The sequence below is a fragment of the Bacillus rossius genome, chromosome 2 (genome assembly GCF_032445375.1).
Source record: "Bacillus rossius redtenbacheri isolate Brsri chromosome 2, Brsri_v3, whole genome shotgun sequence".
In the NCBI taxonomy this organism is placed as follows: domain Eukaryota; kingdom Metazoa; phylum Arthropoda; class Insecta; order Phasmatodea; family Bacillidae; genus Bacillus; species Bacillus rossius.
Window position 1 is genome coordinate 97,064,031 of NC_086331.1, and position 13,489 is coordinate 97,077,519.

Here is a 13,489-nt window from a genome sequence, read left to right on the forward strand (position 1 = left end):
TTTTCGCACTTTCATGTGTACTACGAACCGACTCAGCAGCTGCTAGATTGCTTCGAACATATAAGCTGTGCCATCTTCCACGCGAGACCACACACGATCCTGCCATTTAGAATAAAGGAAGTAGCCACTTCGTCTGCACGTGGAACACAAAACTTGGACGTGTTTCATCCTGTTGCGATCTGCAATACATCTACGCAGATGCCCAAACTACTTATGTCTGGTCGTAGTTCAGTCAGTGATCATGTCTCAACAAACATCGAGTCAAAGTACAGGTACATCTGTAGTCACAGACATCGTCGTCCATGGCTCACTAAAGCAGTCATCGCCGAAGATGACCAGAAGGATACCTGTGTCACTATGCCCGAGACCACCGATCCAGTTGGAACTGGAATTGATGAGACAGCACCCATAGTCGATGAGGCAGTCCATGCAAAATTAAAGACTTTGCTAACGAAAATGTTTAAAGTCTTAACCGAATATGTATTTGTGTATTTTTTAAATTAATTTGTGAAACTTGCACTTTGTGTGATTTTATTTTTAGGGTTTTAAAGTACCCGCATTTAAGCCAACAAATAAATTAATTAAAATAATTTTTGTTTTGTCTCATGTGAGGTTCAGACGTCGGGACCCCCCCTTCCACTTCTGACCGCGGTGCAGATGGGATCGTCTGGTTTCAGTAATTTTCCCGGTGTTTAGTTGGTGATTGAATGTCAACCTTAATGTAAGGCCTACCATCAGCAATGCGGACCCTGATAGCAGCGATGCGGGCAGGCACTGAGATGCCAACATCATTGTTGCCGCCAACTGCCGAGATCCTGGTGGCAGCTTTACCTATTGACCCATCACTGCCAGATACATGTGTGCCACCACTGCAGAGGAGAAATCATCCAGTGCTGTTCCGTCGTTTTAAGGTTTGCCATTAACTTCCTAGCCTACAATGAACAACGGACTTTCATCATGTCAGTGCAAATACTGTGGTATGGCATTCACTAAACCATCAAACGCTCGCAGACATGAAGGAAGCGGATGTCAAAATTATGTATTGTAAAGAACACTGTTTCTGGGCATTAAATGTAATAAACAATTTAGCCAGCAAGATATCCTAATTCGAAATTATTACATCTGAACTGGGTCAGTTAAATGCAAGCAAGAACCTGTTTGCAAATACTGTGGCAGAACCGTTATGCTACCACAACATTATTGACGTCATGACTGGAATGGTCCAGTGATCATGTGGATGAGTTCGTCACAATAAAAATGGTGTGATGTCATATACAGACATCTTTGGCAATACATTCCGAATACCCCAAATAACAAATTGAAATTTAACTTTTTAAAAAGTGTCACATGACGGTTGCATACGAATATATATCTGTAGCTTGCTTAGGGTGCGACTCTCACTTCATCTTTGTTTGTGGAAGAGTGAGGACAGACTGTCCTGACAGTTACTCAACGGTGATAAACCTTACTCCAACTTGGAAGCTGAAATGGCCAAGACCTCGATGGCATCTTTACCATATTTAGCGCAGATTTAGATGATATCTGTAACGTCATCAATTTGTGGTTCTTCAGCCCAGTATGACCTATCAACTACAACAACTGCAATGTCAACTTCATCAACGTCAGGGATCCTGACTGCAGCCACACCGATGGCGATGGAGATCCCGATGACATTACCTACAGAACTAAGTGAGACTTTAACATGTACAGTGTTTTCAGCAGCATTGAAATCGATATCCAAGGAAGCATCAACTGACGGTGTTCCATCACCCGACTGTACGTACTGTGACAACATCAAAATCTTAAATATTCGTGATTATTCAATACGTGACTGTTATAATAACACTGAACGCATTAAATATCAGTGCAACAGGTGTTGTAGTCAGTTTATACACTATGGAAAATTAAAAAGACATATCAAGAATTGTGATGGACTGGTTGCACATTTAACAGGGACAAAATGTATATTCTGCAGTAAGGTATTATGCATAAAAATTACGAGGCATCATGTAATATATCACTGTCCTTTTAACGGAACTAATAACTCTGTACTTTGTGAAACATGTGGTAACCCACTGTCATATTGAGATGCCCTGAAATAACATGACAAGACATGTAAAGTAGGCCTACTCGTTTCGCCCTTCATTACGACAGAACTAATAGTTAAATGCTAATGATTTGTTTGTTTTTGTTCTTGTTGTAGAGTAGAAATTATGTGATAAAATATTTTATGTATAATTTGGTTGTTTTGTTTCTTGTATTTGTCACTTTTGTGGTTTTTTTGAAATTAAATAACCTTTTTTGTATTGATCAAGTATCGAACATAGCACTGTAATCGATGGAGTCATTCAATATTTTAACAATATATTTTATGATGATTTCAGTGTTTTCTAGAATTTATAGCTAAAAAAGTACACACTTTCAAAATGGCGGTCACGATGTCCGACAAGATGGTGGGCGCCCTAAAAAAATTATTACTGCACTCTAGTGGCTAAAAATAAAACTAACATGGCAGCAGGGCCCTTTAACAGCTGAAAAGGAAATGGTGGATCCAAGATGGCCACCATGATGTCACACTGACTGATATAATATATTCCTTACCATTAGTGGTGGGAGGTCAATCTGCCTGTGGCTTTTGAGGAGAAAGTATCCATCGCCTTTTCTCTCTCTGTTTTTACCATATTCGAACCGAGGAAGTAAGTGCATTTGTGTTAGAAAAATTTTAAACTGCATTTTTATTAATGAATTGTAATTTTTTCACCATTTTTTTAGCTTAAAAATTAAGGATTTTTCAAGAGAATAGTCGTACCGAAAAGTGCAACATTAAGGAGTGGGGCGCTCGATGTCAAGATGGCTGAATCCAAAATGGCCGTCGGGGTTGAGGTCAAAATTAAAAGTCAATTACAAAGGTTGATGCATAGGTAAAGGTCAAGGTCATCCAAAATGTCCGCCGTGACGTCACAATCCTCGATTCTCGCCCTGGAACCTGTCCCCGTCTTCCAATTATACTACTACTAGCATATAGGTCTGTTCTCACGATGGCATTGAAGTCGCGACACGAGTGTCACAAAGTTTATTGTCTCACAAGGTTGGCTAGCAGGTATCCTTGGCCTTTGTGACACTGAGGTGTCACGTGACAGCGGTGGTGTCACGACCTTCGCACGCAGTTGGGCTGTGCGGACATTTTCGTAGAGCCTTGATTTTAACACCGCAACAGTGGAATAAATACGAGCACACGCTTTGTAGTGACGTTTGCTAAAATTATGTTATGGAGGAGTTGAAGAATTGATTATTTTACTATTGTTTGATTAATTATTTTAACATTCAACTTTTCCAGGATTAATATTTTGTTAATGTCGCATTGTTAGACACATCTGACAATGGCGATGGAAATTATTTCTCGGCATCATGTTCCCCCGTCTAGACTTAATTTGCCTGTACAAAGTGAAAATTTTTTTTTTAATTTTCCTTGGTAGAGGCAAGTATTTCTTTGCGAAACTATCTGAGCGCTCGTTATACTGCAGTAAAGTATGCCGCACATACAATTTCTTCGTTGTTATTGGCGGCCGTCAGCAATAAAAACTATTGCCACCTTTAACTAAACTAATCAGGACAAGTTTGCTTCCGCAGAAGATTGCTACTGACACATACATGAAATAGACGCAACCTATTATGAAACACAGATGATGCTACCGCGTTTTAACATACAGGTGGTACCGAAATCTGTTCGCGAAAAATACATGCCCATATTAATTGGTTGAAAAATAATAGGCCACATCCTTTGGCAGGTTATTACACGATTTGTTAACCAGAACTTATTCTTGTTTATAAATGTTTAATGGTCGCTAAGTGCGTGTCAAGAGCACTGTAGTCCAATAATCAACGAGACGATTATGTATATGCCGTTCAAGTCTACATTAATACCCAAAGAATCCTTAACAATTGTATGGATCTGTACAGGATAACTTTGGTTCCACGTTTTTCACGAAAAATTAAGTTTAAAATGTATATTATATTACGGTCTAAAGTGCAGGAAAAATAAATCATTGAAATAATTGAGGGTATCAGCTATATTTTCCACATCTTTTTTTAGCACTTTACTACTCTCAATAATTTCAATGAAATACTTATGCTGCAGCGAATAAATTTATGGCTGTTTTATATGTTATATTACTTAAACATAACTCAAAAGCTTAATGTTATAACTTAAATACTTTCTCTATTATTCATAGTAAAGTTGTTGTTCGGCCGCGACTTCAAATACGTATGCCAGCATTGGGAAGAACTTAAGACCATAAGTAGAGACCTGCAAAATTAGCGGTTTCGTTGGCCTTCAGGATAGACTGCACATACCCCTGTACACTCGGGCAAATAACGCAAGTTCATTGGCTGCCGACTTGCAAGTTTTCTCAGCTGGTTTGTCTGTGATTCAATCCTTCCTTGGTTGAGGGTTTATAACTGGTTGAGATTCGTCCAGATGAACAGTAAGCCAATAGAAAAATTATCTAAGAGGTATATGTGTTTGAATTCTAGCCTATCACCGAACGAATCCGCGAATTTTGCAGGTCTCTAACCATAAATCGTAATACGTTTTCAACTAATTTTGTCATGATGAACCTGCATCCAATGTTTGTCGGTTGAATTCATACTCAATCTGTAAACTGGGCACTAAGCCATTTGGAACTTATCCATGGATTATAAATATGAGTCATGTTGGTTGTCACTGATAAAACGTCGCTACTTGATATTGATTATTTTGTTATCACTGTGACCAAGGATTATTTTTGTTGTTATCTTTAACAATTTATGGAACATTAACTAAAATTATAATTGTTCTTACGCAATTAATTTTATTTTGCAATTCAAATGGTTAAATGTGACGAATGAAAATTTTATGGTCTATGTGACCAAATGAAAAAAAACTTTTCCTTTATGTGTAGATTTAATTAAACAGAAAAACCAAGCTTTCATTATCATTAAAAGAGTGCAGAAACGTTTTTATGATGACGATAAATAAGAGCTGTTGTGATAGCTAAATTATTATTACCGTGAATAAATATTAATGTATAAACAAACAAATTACTTCAAAACAAAATATTATTTGCAAACATTTTCAATCATTAGATATAATACCTGGTTTTAATTTAAGCTTTTTATTATTAAGAGACATGTTTTAGATTTTTTATTTGTCATAAATAATGTGGTTTTACAGTGTAGTACAAGCCAAACCAACCTACAAAAGTTGATTACAAGAGAGGAGGTAGAAAGAGTTGCTAATATAAATTAGTGCATTCTGAGCAGTTAAATCTGTCTTTTAAAAAATATGAGCTATTTATGGTAAGTACCATAATAAACTGCGATAAAATTTCATATCTGAAAAAAAACTAAAACGAATTAATTTGAAAATTTAATTTTAGACCAAGGCGGCATAAATCATCTATATCTGACAAAAAGGAGTTATAGTTACCGTTCGCTATATTTATATCAGGCCAACTAATTTGTAATGTTTACACAGTGATTATAAAAATAATACTTATTTGGTTCTCATATAGAAAACGATGTTAAATATTAAATTTCAAAAGGAAAATACGATTTCCTATCTGATTACTTGACCACGAACTTATTATTCAATAACAATTCAGTGGTACTGCTCAAACTTAGAAACATACTTGCTCGTTTTTTGTTGTACCTAAGGAAGAAAGATACAAATATCGTGAAGTAAACTTTTTTAATACATTAACAAAGTAAGTTAGTCATAAGTTACATGAATACTGGAAACATTCTCGGAAAAATTTCGAATAGATAAGAATTACAACCATTGTGTTAATTTAGTTTTTTTGATAAATTAAAATATGTTATTCAATTCAAAGCAAACCAAAAGTTTTTTTAAGATATATTGGCTGGGGAATGCTTGTTTAGTAAAAATGTTATAAACACATTATTTTTGGATCCATCAATAAAAAAAGCGTAGTTATCATTTTGTAAAATTATAAATTAAGAAAGAAACTATCTGGCGTGATAATAACAATATTATAAGAAACTCTGCGTAGTGACCACGTCAATAGTACCCAATCAGTAACTGTGTGTTTGGAGCACACACTGAACTTGAGCACGCCATTTTAAGTGTATCAACCATGCACACAAATCGATTAAGTAGTATTTTAAAATCATTCAGATTAATAATTAAGATTGAAAAGGACTTTAAACAAATTTATTTAACCACCATACGTGTTTATAAGGTAAACCGATTATGTCATATCATACATATTTTATGACTATCAGGAAACATTTTGATAAAAAAGAACTTTTACAAATCATTAAAACATAATTTTAAAACTGTTTTAGAGCTATAACATTTTGTAATAGAGCACCATAGCATATTATTAAAACATTCTTACACACCCAGACAGAAAAGTGTTAAAAAAAGAAGCAATATATTTATTTGAAAATTTGCTAGCAAAAAACGGTTGGCAATATGCTTGACAACAAAAAAAAAGTTACTTAATTATGTAATTTATGAAGACAAGTCAAATTAATTCTTACTACATTTAGCCTAAATATTTTCACTCAGGCAAATAAATAATTTCAAATTAAATTTTAAATAAAATATTTTCTTGTGTGGTACAGTTAAAACTTTGTGCAATGCACATAAAAACTTTCAAAAACCTACTCTGCAGGAACCTAATTAACACAAGTATGCGCCGTATTTTTTTAAGCTACACAATAGTTGTTAAGTGTTATTTGAAATGCCAAATTTTTATTTAGCAGTTGTGTAATATTACATGATATTATCATACAATATCACATATATTATCAATAAGACAATAAATATTTTAAACCAGAGCTTTGCTTTTCGAATACTTTCGTATATAATTTATTTATAGTTAACATAACGATAAACACTACATAAAATTTATTATTCTTAATTAAATATATATTTTTACTTTAATTTGAGCGTTTGTTACGTTAATTGATGAGCGTAGGGAAAAAAAATATTTCTTAACTGTCGTAAACAATGCAGTAAATAGTGCCACTTATAAGATACTTTTGTTTTAAAGATTATTTGAAACAATATTTAAAAATTTGCTACTGTAAAGATATAAGGATATTTTAATAACAAAATCAATACATAAATCATTTTGAGAAAAAAAGTGGTTATTTGTGTTTCTGCATTTTTGCTTTGTCATTTGAGACACGAAGAATTTAAGTCATCTTCATAAAGCATAACATAACGTCTAAGGTATGGCACACTTCATTTAATATAGTGTCTTCTAAAAATAAAAAATACATTTTTATTGATTTATATTTTACTTAATCATGTAAGTACCTACATTATTTCAATAAATAGATTTAGAATTTACTGAAATATGTTATCATTCAAAAAACTAATACGAATAGTCGTGTGAAAAATAAACATATTTATTTTTCAAATTAAAAATCTTCATAAAGGGCACTTGAAAACACTAAACATGTTTTTATATTTTTGTACACGAATAGAGTGACTGTATTTATTTCGTTTTCATATTCGTTCAGTTTTTTTAATGCGAGCATTGAACTAAAATCAATCGAATATGATTCATTAAAGGTCATTACGTTTGGATACTGTAAAGAATTCATGCTGCAGACATTTCTCGATTATTTTATTGGCGATATTAGTATTTGGTGTTTGAGGGAACAAAGACATTTTCAAACGAAACCGAAATCCTACCCGACAGAGATGATTATGTCTGATATCGTACAGTAAAATATGCGCGCTCTAGATATGACTGTAGGTATGTTGTTCTTCGTGTTTGTCATGAGTAGTTTAAAGAGTTCTTATAAAGAGAACACGCATATCTGTATTATTCGGATCAGAAAATTCAAATATTACTTTCATTTACAGTGCAAAAATCTTGTTAGATTACCATAAAATGTGCAAATGCACATACATAGGCTAAGTGGCTTATGAATACCGAATTTAATTAAAGGAAGATGGGCCAGTGAGGAAAAAACGCACACAATAATTCTAATTTGATGCGATGTAGAATATTTTCAATGAAGAAACTCATGGATGTTGTCTTAATGTTTGTTTTAACTCTTTAAAAAATGCACAGTTTTAAGCTATGGAGACACGATTTGGGTCTTTTAAGGTTTTGAAAATACATTTCATACAACCTATATACATAATATGCCTATTTACATTTGCATTTTTTTTTGGAAAAAAAAAATCGCTCAGCAGCGTCTTTCTTTCGATAGTTTTTTCTCTCCATGAACTATGTTTTCAGGACGTCTAGTAGGTGCGATAGATTCAGATCTTTTATCTTTCTTTCCGCTTTTTAAGGCCTAACATTATACATCATTGTCTGCCGCAGATGCGAAACGAGTGGTGCTGCGGAGAGGAAGTGGGAGTTAGGAGAGTAAAAAAAAAAAGCATAGCGGAAAAAGAATGAGTGACGAAGAGCAGGTGGAAACAAAGATGTGTATCTGTCCTCTAATTTACGACAGCCGTTCTTTTTATATCTTGCGTACGGTCTAAGTACACGGCGCGCTGGGACATAAAACTGGTTCCGTGCTGGTGAGTGCAATTTTCGCTGCTATGCGAGCGTTCTTAAAAAAAAGAGGTGGCAAATAAAGTAATAAAAAAAAATATTTACTTATTTTTGTTTGGCTTTTTAAAGTTTTATAGCATTGTTCTCCTATTTAATTTTAAACGGTGGTCTGAAAAACTCGTTTGATTGTATTTTCAGCACTAATTAATATATGCATATATATATATATATATATATATATATATATACTTGAAGCGTGTACAGCACTAATAATACCTAACTCTAACAGATTTTGTCATTACTTAAAGCACGTTTCGTACTTTTTGGTCAGTGGCAAAATATAATTTCTGAAAATAATTTTTAGCTCCAGTATTAGCTATCAAGCGATGCGTTTTAAATTGACCTTCGAGAAAATTATAATCATGCCGAGACACAGCTCATAGTATTGACTTTTAAACTGGATATGTTAAGTTTTTCTATTGGATACACACTTAAAACACTTTAATTATCGCAAAGAAAATACATCCATATTGTCTTTTTAAAATTAAATAAATTTATCACTAAACAAAGAATCATTTTATTATGTTTTAAACACTTTTCTTTGACTTCCATGGTTTACTTGGGTATTAAAATGTGTTTGATATAACAATAATTTAGCTTGTAATAGAAACCTTTATTTATATTACAGTTTTTAATTTCTTTATTTATAATCTTGTTGTAAGTACTACCATTTTACTTATAATGCAACCAAGTTTATACTGTAAGTACACATGCCAAACAAATAAATTTTGTTGAAAATAATTATTGCAGAACCTGATATTCAAACATGCGCACATATACATGCACATTTATTGACACAAAACGTTTGTTGTGCCAAATAAAGCAGTTAAATATACAAGATGAGTCTGAATTCGACCGACAATCTTCGGCTGCAGGTTCATTGCGACAAAATAAGTTCAAAACATCTAACGACTTAAGGTATAAAGTGCTTCCTAACGTTGTTTACGGCTTTGAAACTGGTGCTGAACAACATTTTTACTGTCAGTAATAGATCAAACATTTTAGATAAGAACACTGAGCGTCTGTATTATGTTTAATTGAACAGAGTTCTGCAGCCATTGCGAATTTTGTCAGAGTTGAAAAATTATTTTATTAAAATAATTGGGGATAACACACTTATTTTTACACATATTTTGTGGCGTGTTATTACCCCCAATTAATTAAATAAAATAATTTTGTTACAGCGAACAAATTCGCAGTGGTTGTTAAAATTCGTACGGGTGAAAATAAAATCTAGACACCCATTTTTCTATCTTATACTTTCTCTAACAATAAAAATATTGTTCAGCCCTAACTTTAAAGACGTATGCAGTCATTGGGAAGAACTTTAGACCTTCATGATTTAATACACATTTTTCTGTACCCAGTGGAAAATAACGCCAGTTAATTGGTTGCTGACTTGTGAGTCGTCTCAGCTGGTTTGCCTGTGATTCGATACTTCTTAGGTTGAGAGTTTCTCAGGGGCCCCAGTGTCGTCTAGATTAACAGTGAGCGAATAGAAAAAGAAGCTTAAAGATATATGTATGTATTTGAATTTTAGCCTATCGTAAAATGAAACCACGAATTTTTCCATTCTGTATTAATGAGCTATCTCTGTTTATACTTGCTATATCACCAAATTTACTATAAATATTTTTAAGTTTCACATATTAAGAATGTTATGAATATCATTCGTTAGGGAAGATATACATATAATAATTATAATTATAATTAAATTGAGGTTAGGAATGAGCTCGAATTGGAGTAAAATTGTAGGAAACCTAGACTTATCTAAAGTGTTTAAAGGAAACTGTTTAAGATGGAGCCCATCCTTACACATAAATATAAAAATGAATAAAGAGAGTAACTGGCTGTTAATAGAAAAATTAAACACAAAATGAGCATTTATTCCTGTCTTTTTTTTTCTGCGCCCATATGAAAAACACCCAGTTTGAATTTTATTTCCTCGGTAAAATATTTCACTATTCTATTTGTTTCGACATCGTTCATCAAGTGTTACTTGGGTATGGGCGAACAAGCTATGAAAGTTAAGACTGGCGACTTTTGTTATTTTATCGTCGATCTTACAATTCTTGTAAATGTTTAACTTAAAATTTTGTCCAGGTTTTAACCAGTATTCCACACATCAGCTTAACTTTTCAACTTAACTGCACTATCTCCTTACACACCGGCCACCCGGCCCGGAATGGTTTGAAACAAAGTTTCAAACTAAATTTTTCCCTTACATCAGGACCGTAATTCTCACGTCACCTCACTCTTACACGAATAGAGCCACGATTAATATCACGGATTTATAAGGTATCAAAGTAGACTTGAAGCAAGTATACTACATCTGCTTCACGTTGATGATTGGACTACATTGCTCTTGACACGCCCTTGACGACAAGTAATGTGTAGAGACCTGCATAATTCGCGGATTCATTCGGTGATAGGCTAGAATTCAAACACACATACCTCTTAGATAATTTTACTATTGGCTTACTGTTCATCTGGACGAATCTCAACCAGTTATAAACCCTCAACCAAAGAAGGATCGAATCACAGACAAACCAGCTGAGGCGACTTACAAGTCGGAAGCCAATGAACTTGCGTTATTTTCCCGAGTGTACAGGGGCATGTGCAGTCTATCCTGAAGGCCATCGAAACCGCGAATTTTGCAGGTCTCTAGAAATGTGATTAACCCAATCACGTGTAACCCGCCAGGTGTGGGACACTTGTATCGACTAATGAGCATTCTTATAAGGCTTGTCTATATAGGGCAAGTGTACCGAATATGAGACCCCTTTTTAAAAATATTTATATTTTGTTATTAAAACCACTATTGCTAGATTTATTTATCTTAGATGATATATTATGTAATGCACTTTTACTTCAAAACAGGATTGAGCACTTGTATTAAAACTGAAAGTAATTAAACTAAGAAATTAAAAAAAGCGAAATTTTATGAAAACAAAAACGTGTTCCTAATATGAGACATCCCCTACATTATGTTCCAAATTCCATATTTGATATCATTTGGTCACTTTTTGCAATTTTGTTTGTTACACATAGGACACACAAAACATGGATCAGCTCCGCAATCTTCATGAGCCCACCCATAGCACTTGAGGCACTGCCGCCATTTCTCGCCATGTTTGTCCTCTGAGAAAAGGCAGCAGCATAACAAACACTCTGCATCATCATCACTTTCAGATCCATCACTTTCATTTGTACTGTCGTGCAGCGAAATATTTTCGTCACTGGAGTCCTCAGAATCTACAGCGATGAATGATTTGGTAGTTATCGTAATTTGTCCGTGTTGCGAGATCTTTTTTGTGTAGGTCTAGCTTCGTTTCCTTTGTGTTTTCCAAGAACCAATTTCTTACGAGCTTCAGCCTTTTTCTTTCTTGCGACATTTTCATCCAAGCTTGTTTTGTATGGCGATGATGTGACAACATTAGCACTGCCACATCTACTGGATGTTTATTTTGAAGGAAAATTTGGTAGTGGTGAAATATCCACAGGTCTGATAAAGGGCCTAACTGCACTGCTGCAACATGGCTGATCTGTCTGCATCGAAGTTACTCTTGGGTGGCTCTGGTCTTCTCTACAAATGGCTGTATCTGAATTCTCTTGAGCTCCATTTTCTTCTTTAGTTTCTTGGCCATTTAATGATTCAGAGAATGCACCAAATTCATAATCACGAAATATGTTTCGGTTAAATGGAAACAGGCCTGTTTTATTAAAAGAATTAACAGATATTTCCATTGTTGCTGCTCTTTGGTATGCAGCACTGAAAAGTTTAGCCACTGTAAAATTTGTAACAACATGATTTGGGTTTTGGCGCAGCCAGTTTTCTACTTCTTGAGCATAATATGTCTTAAGAGGGAGCATAAAATCTACGTCCAACGGCTGCATCTTATGAGATGAGTGTGGAGGTAAGCAGATGATCGAAACGTGGCTTTCCCTGGCCTTCTCAGCAGGGCCTACATATCTAACTATGTTCTATTACAAAAATTTAAGATTTTTATATAAAATAAAACTTATTAGTTACTGTTCTTACAGCGACAGTATTTTTTAAAATCTAAATCACCTAATATGAGACCCTTACTCCTAATATGAAACCCTATCTTAAATTAGGACATGTAAGTGGTCTCATATTAGGCACCTTATAATGGCCGCTACAAAACACAACAACAAGGCTGAAATTTTAAACTGCCATAGTTCCTTATTTATAGACATGGAAGCTTAATATAAACGTTCCTCTATGTTGATAATAAAGCTGTAAGATGCCACTCACGAAAACTCAAAATGAAGAATATCGTTTAAACTGTTATTATGGATCTCGCGCGCGTCAGATAAAAGTCTCACTCTATCCGTGGTCGGGAAATGGAGGCTGCTGGTAGTTCCAAGAGCGGCTGATAGGTAGCAGCCCTTAATTGTCAAGATAACCAAGGGTCTCATATTAAGGCCGGGTCTCATATTTCGGTCACCTACCATATATATATATATAATACATATATATATATAATATATGTGTGTGTATGGGTTACGCCATGATTATCTCGCACATTCATCTCACTACAGGCTAGACTCAACTTGCCTATATTATATATATATATACACCCGTAGCCCGCGGTCACTGAGTGGACATATCTGGAAATCTGGCAAAAACGACGTGGTTCGACTCCCGGCGTGGTTAGTAGGGACTGACTTGTCGCAAGTGGGAAACATGGCGGACGTCACCGTGTTCCGGTTTGGTTATCTCTGGGTGCTCTGGTTTCTCCCGCCGGCGTACTTGTAAGTCATCACGTCACTTGTCTAAAAATCGGACAAACGTAAGAAGTAGTGCAAATGGTCCTATTCTGTAACCGGTGTTAGTCAAACAAAAATAATGTGTTCTTCGCAAGCGACATTTTGGA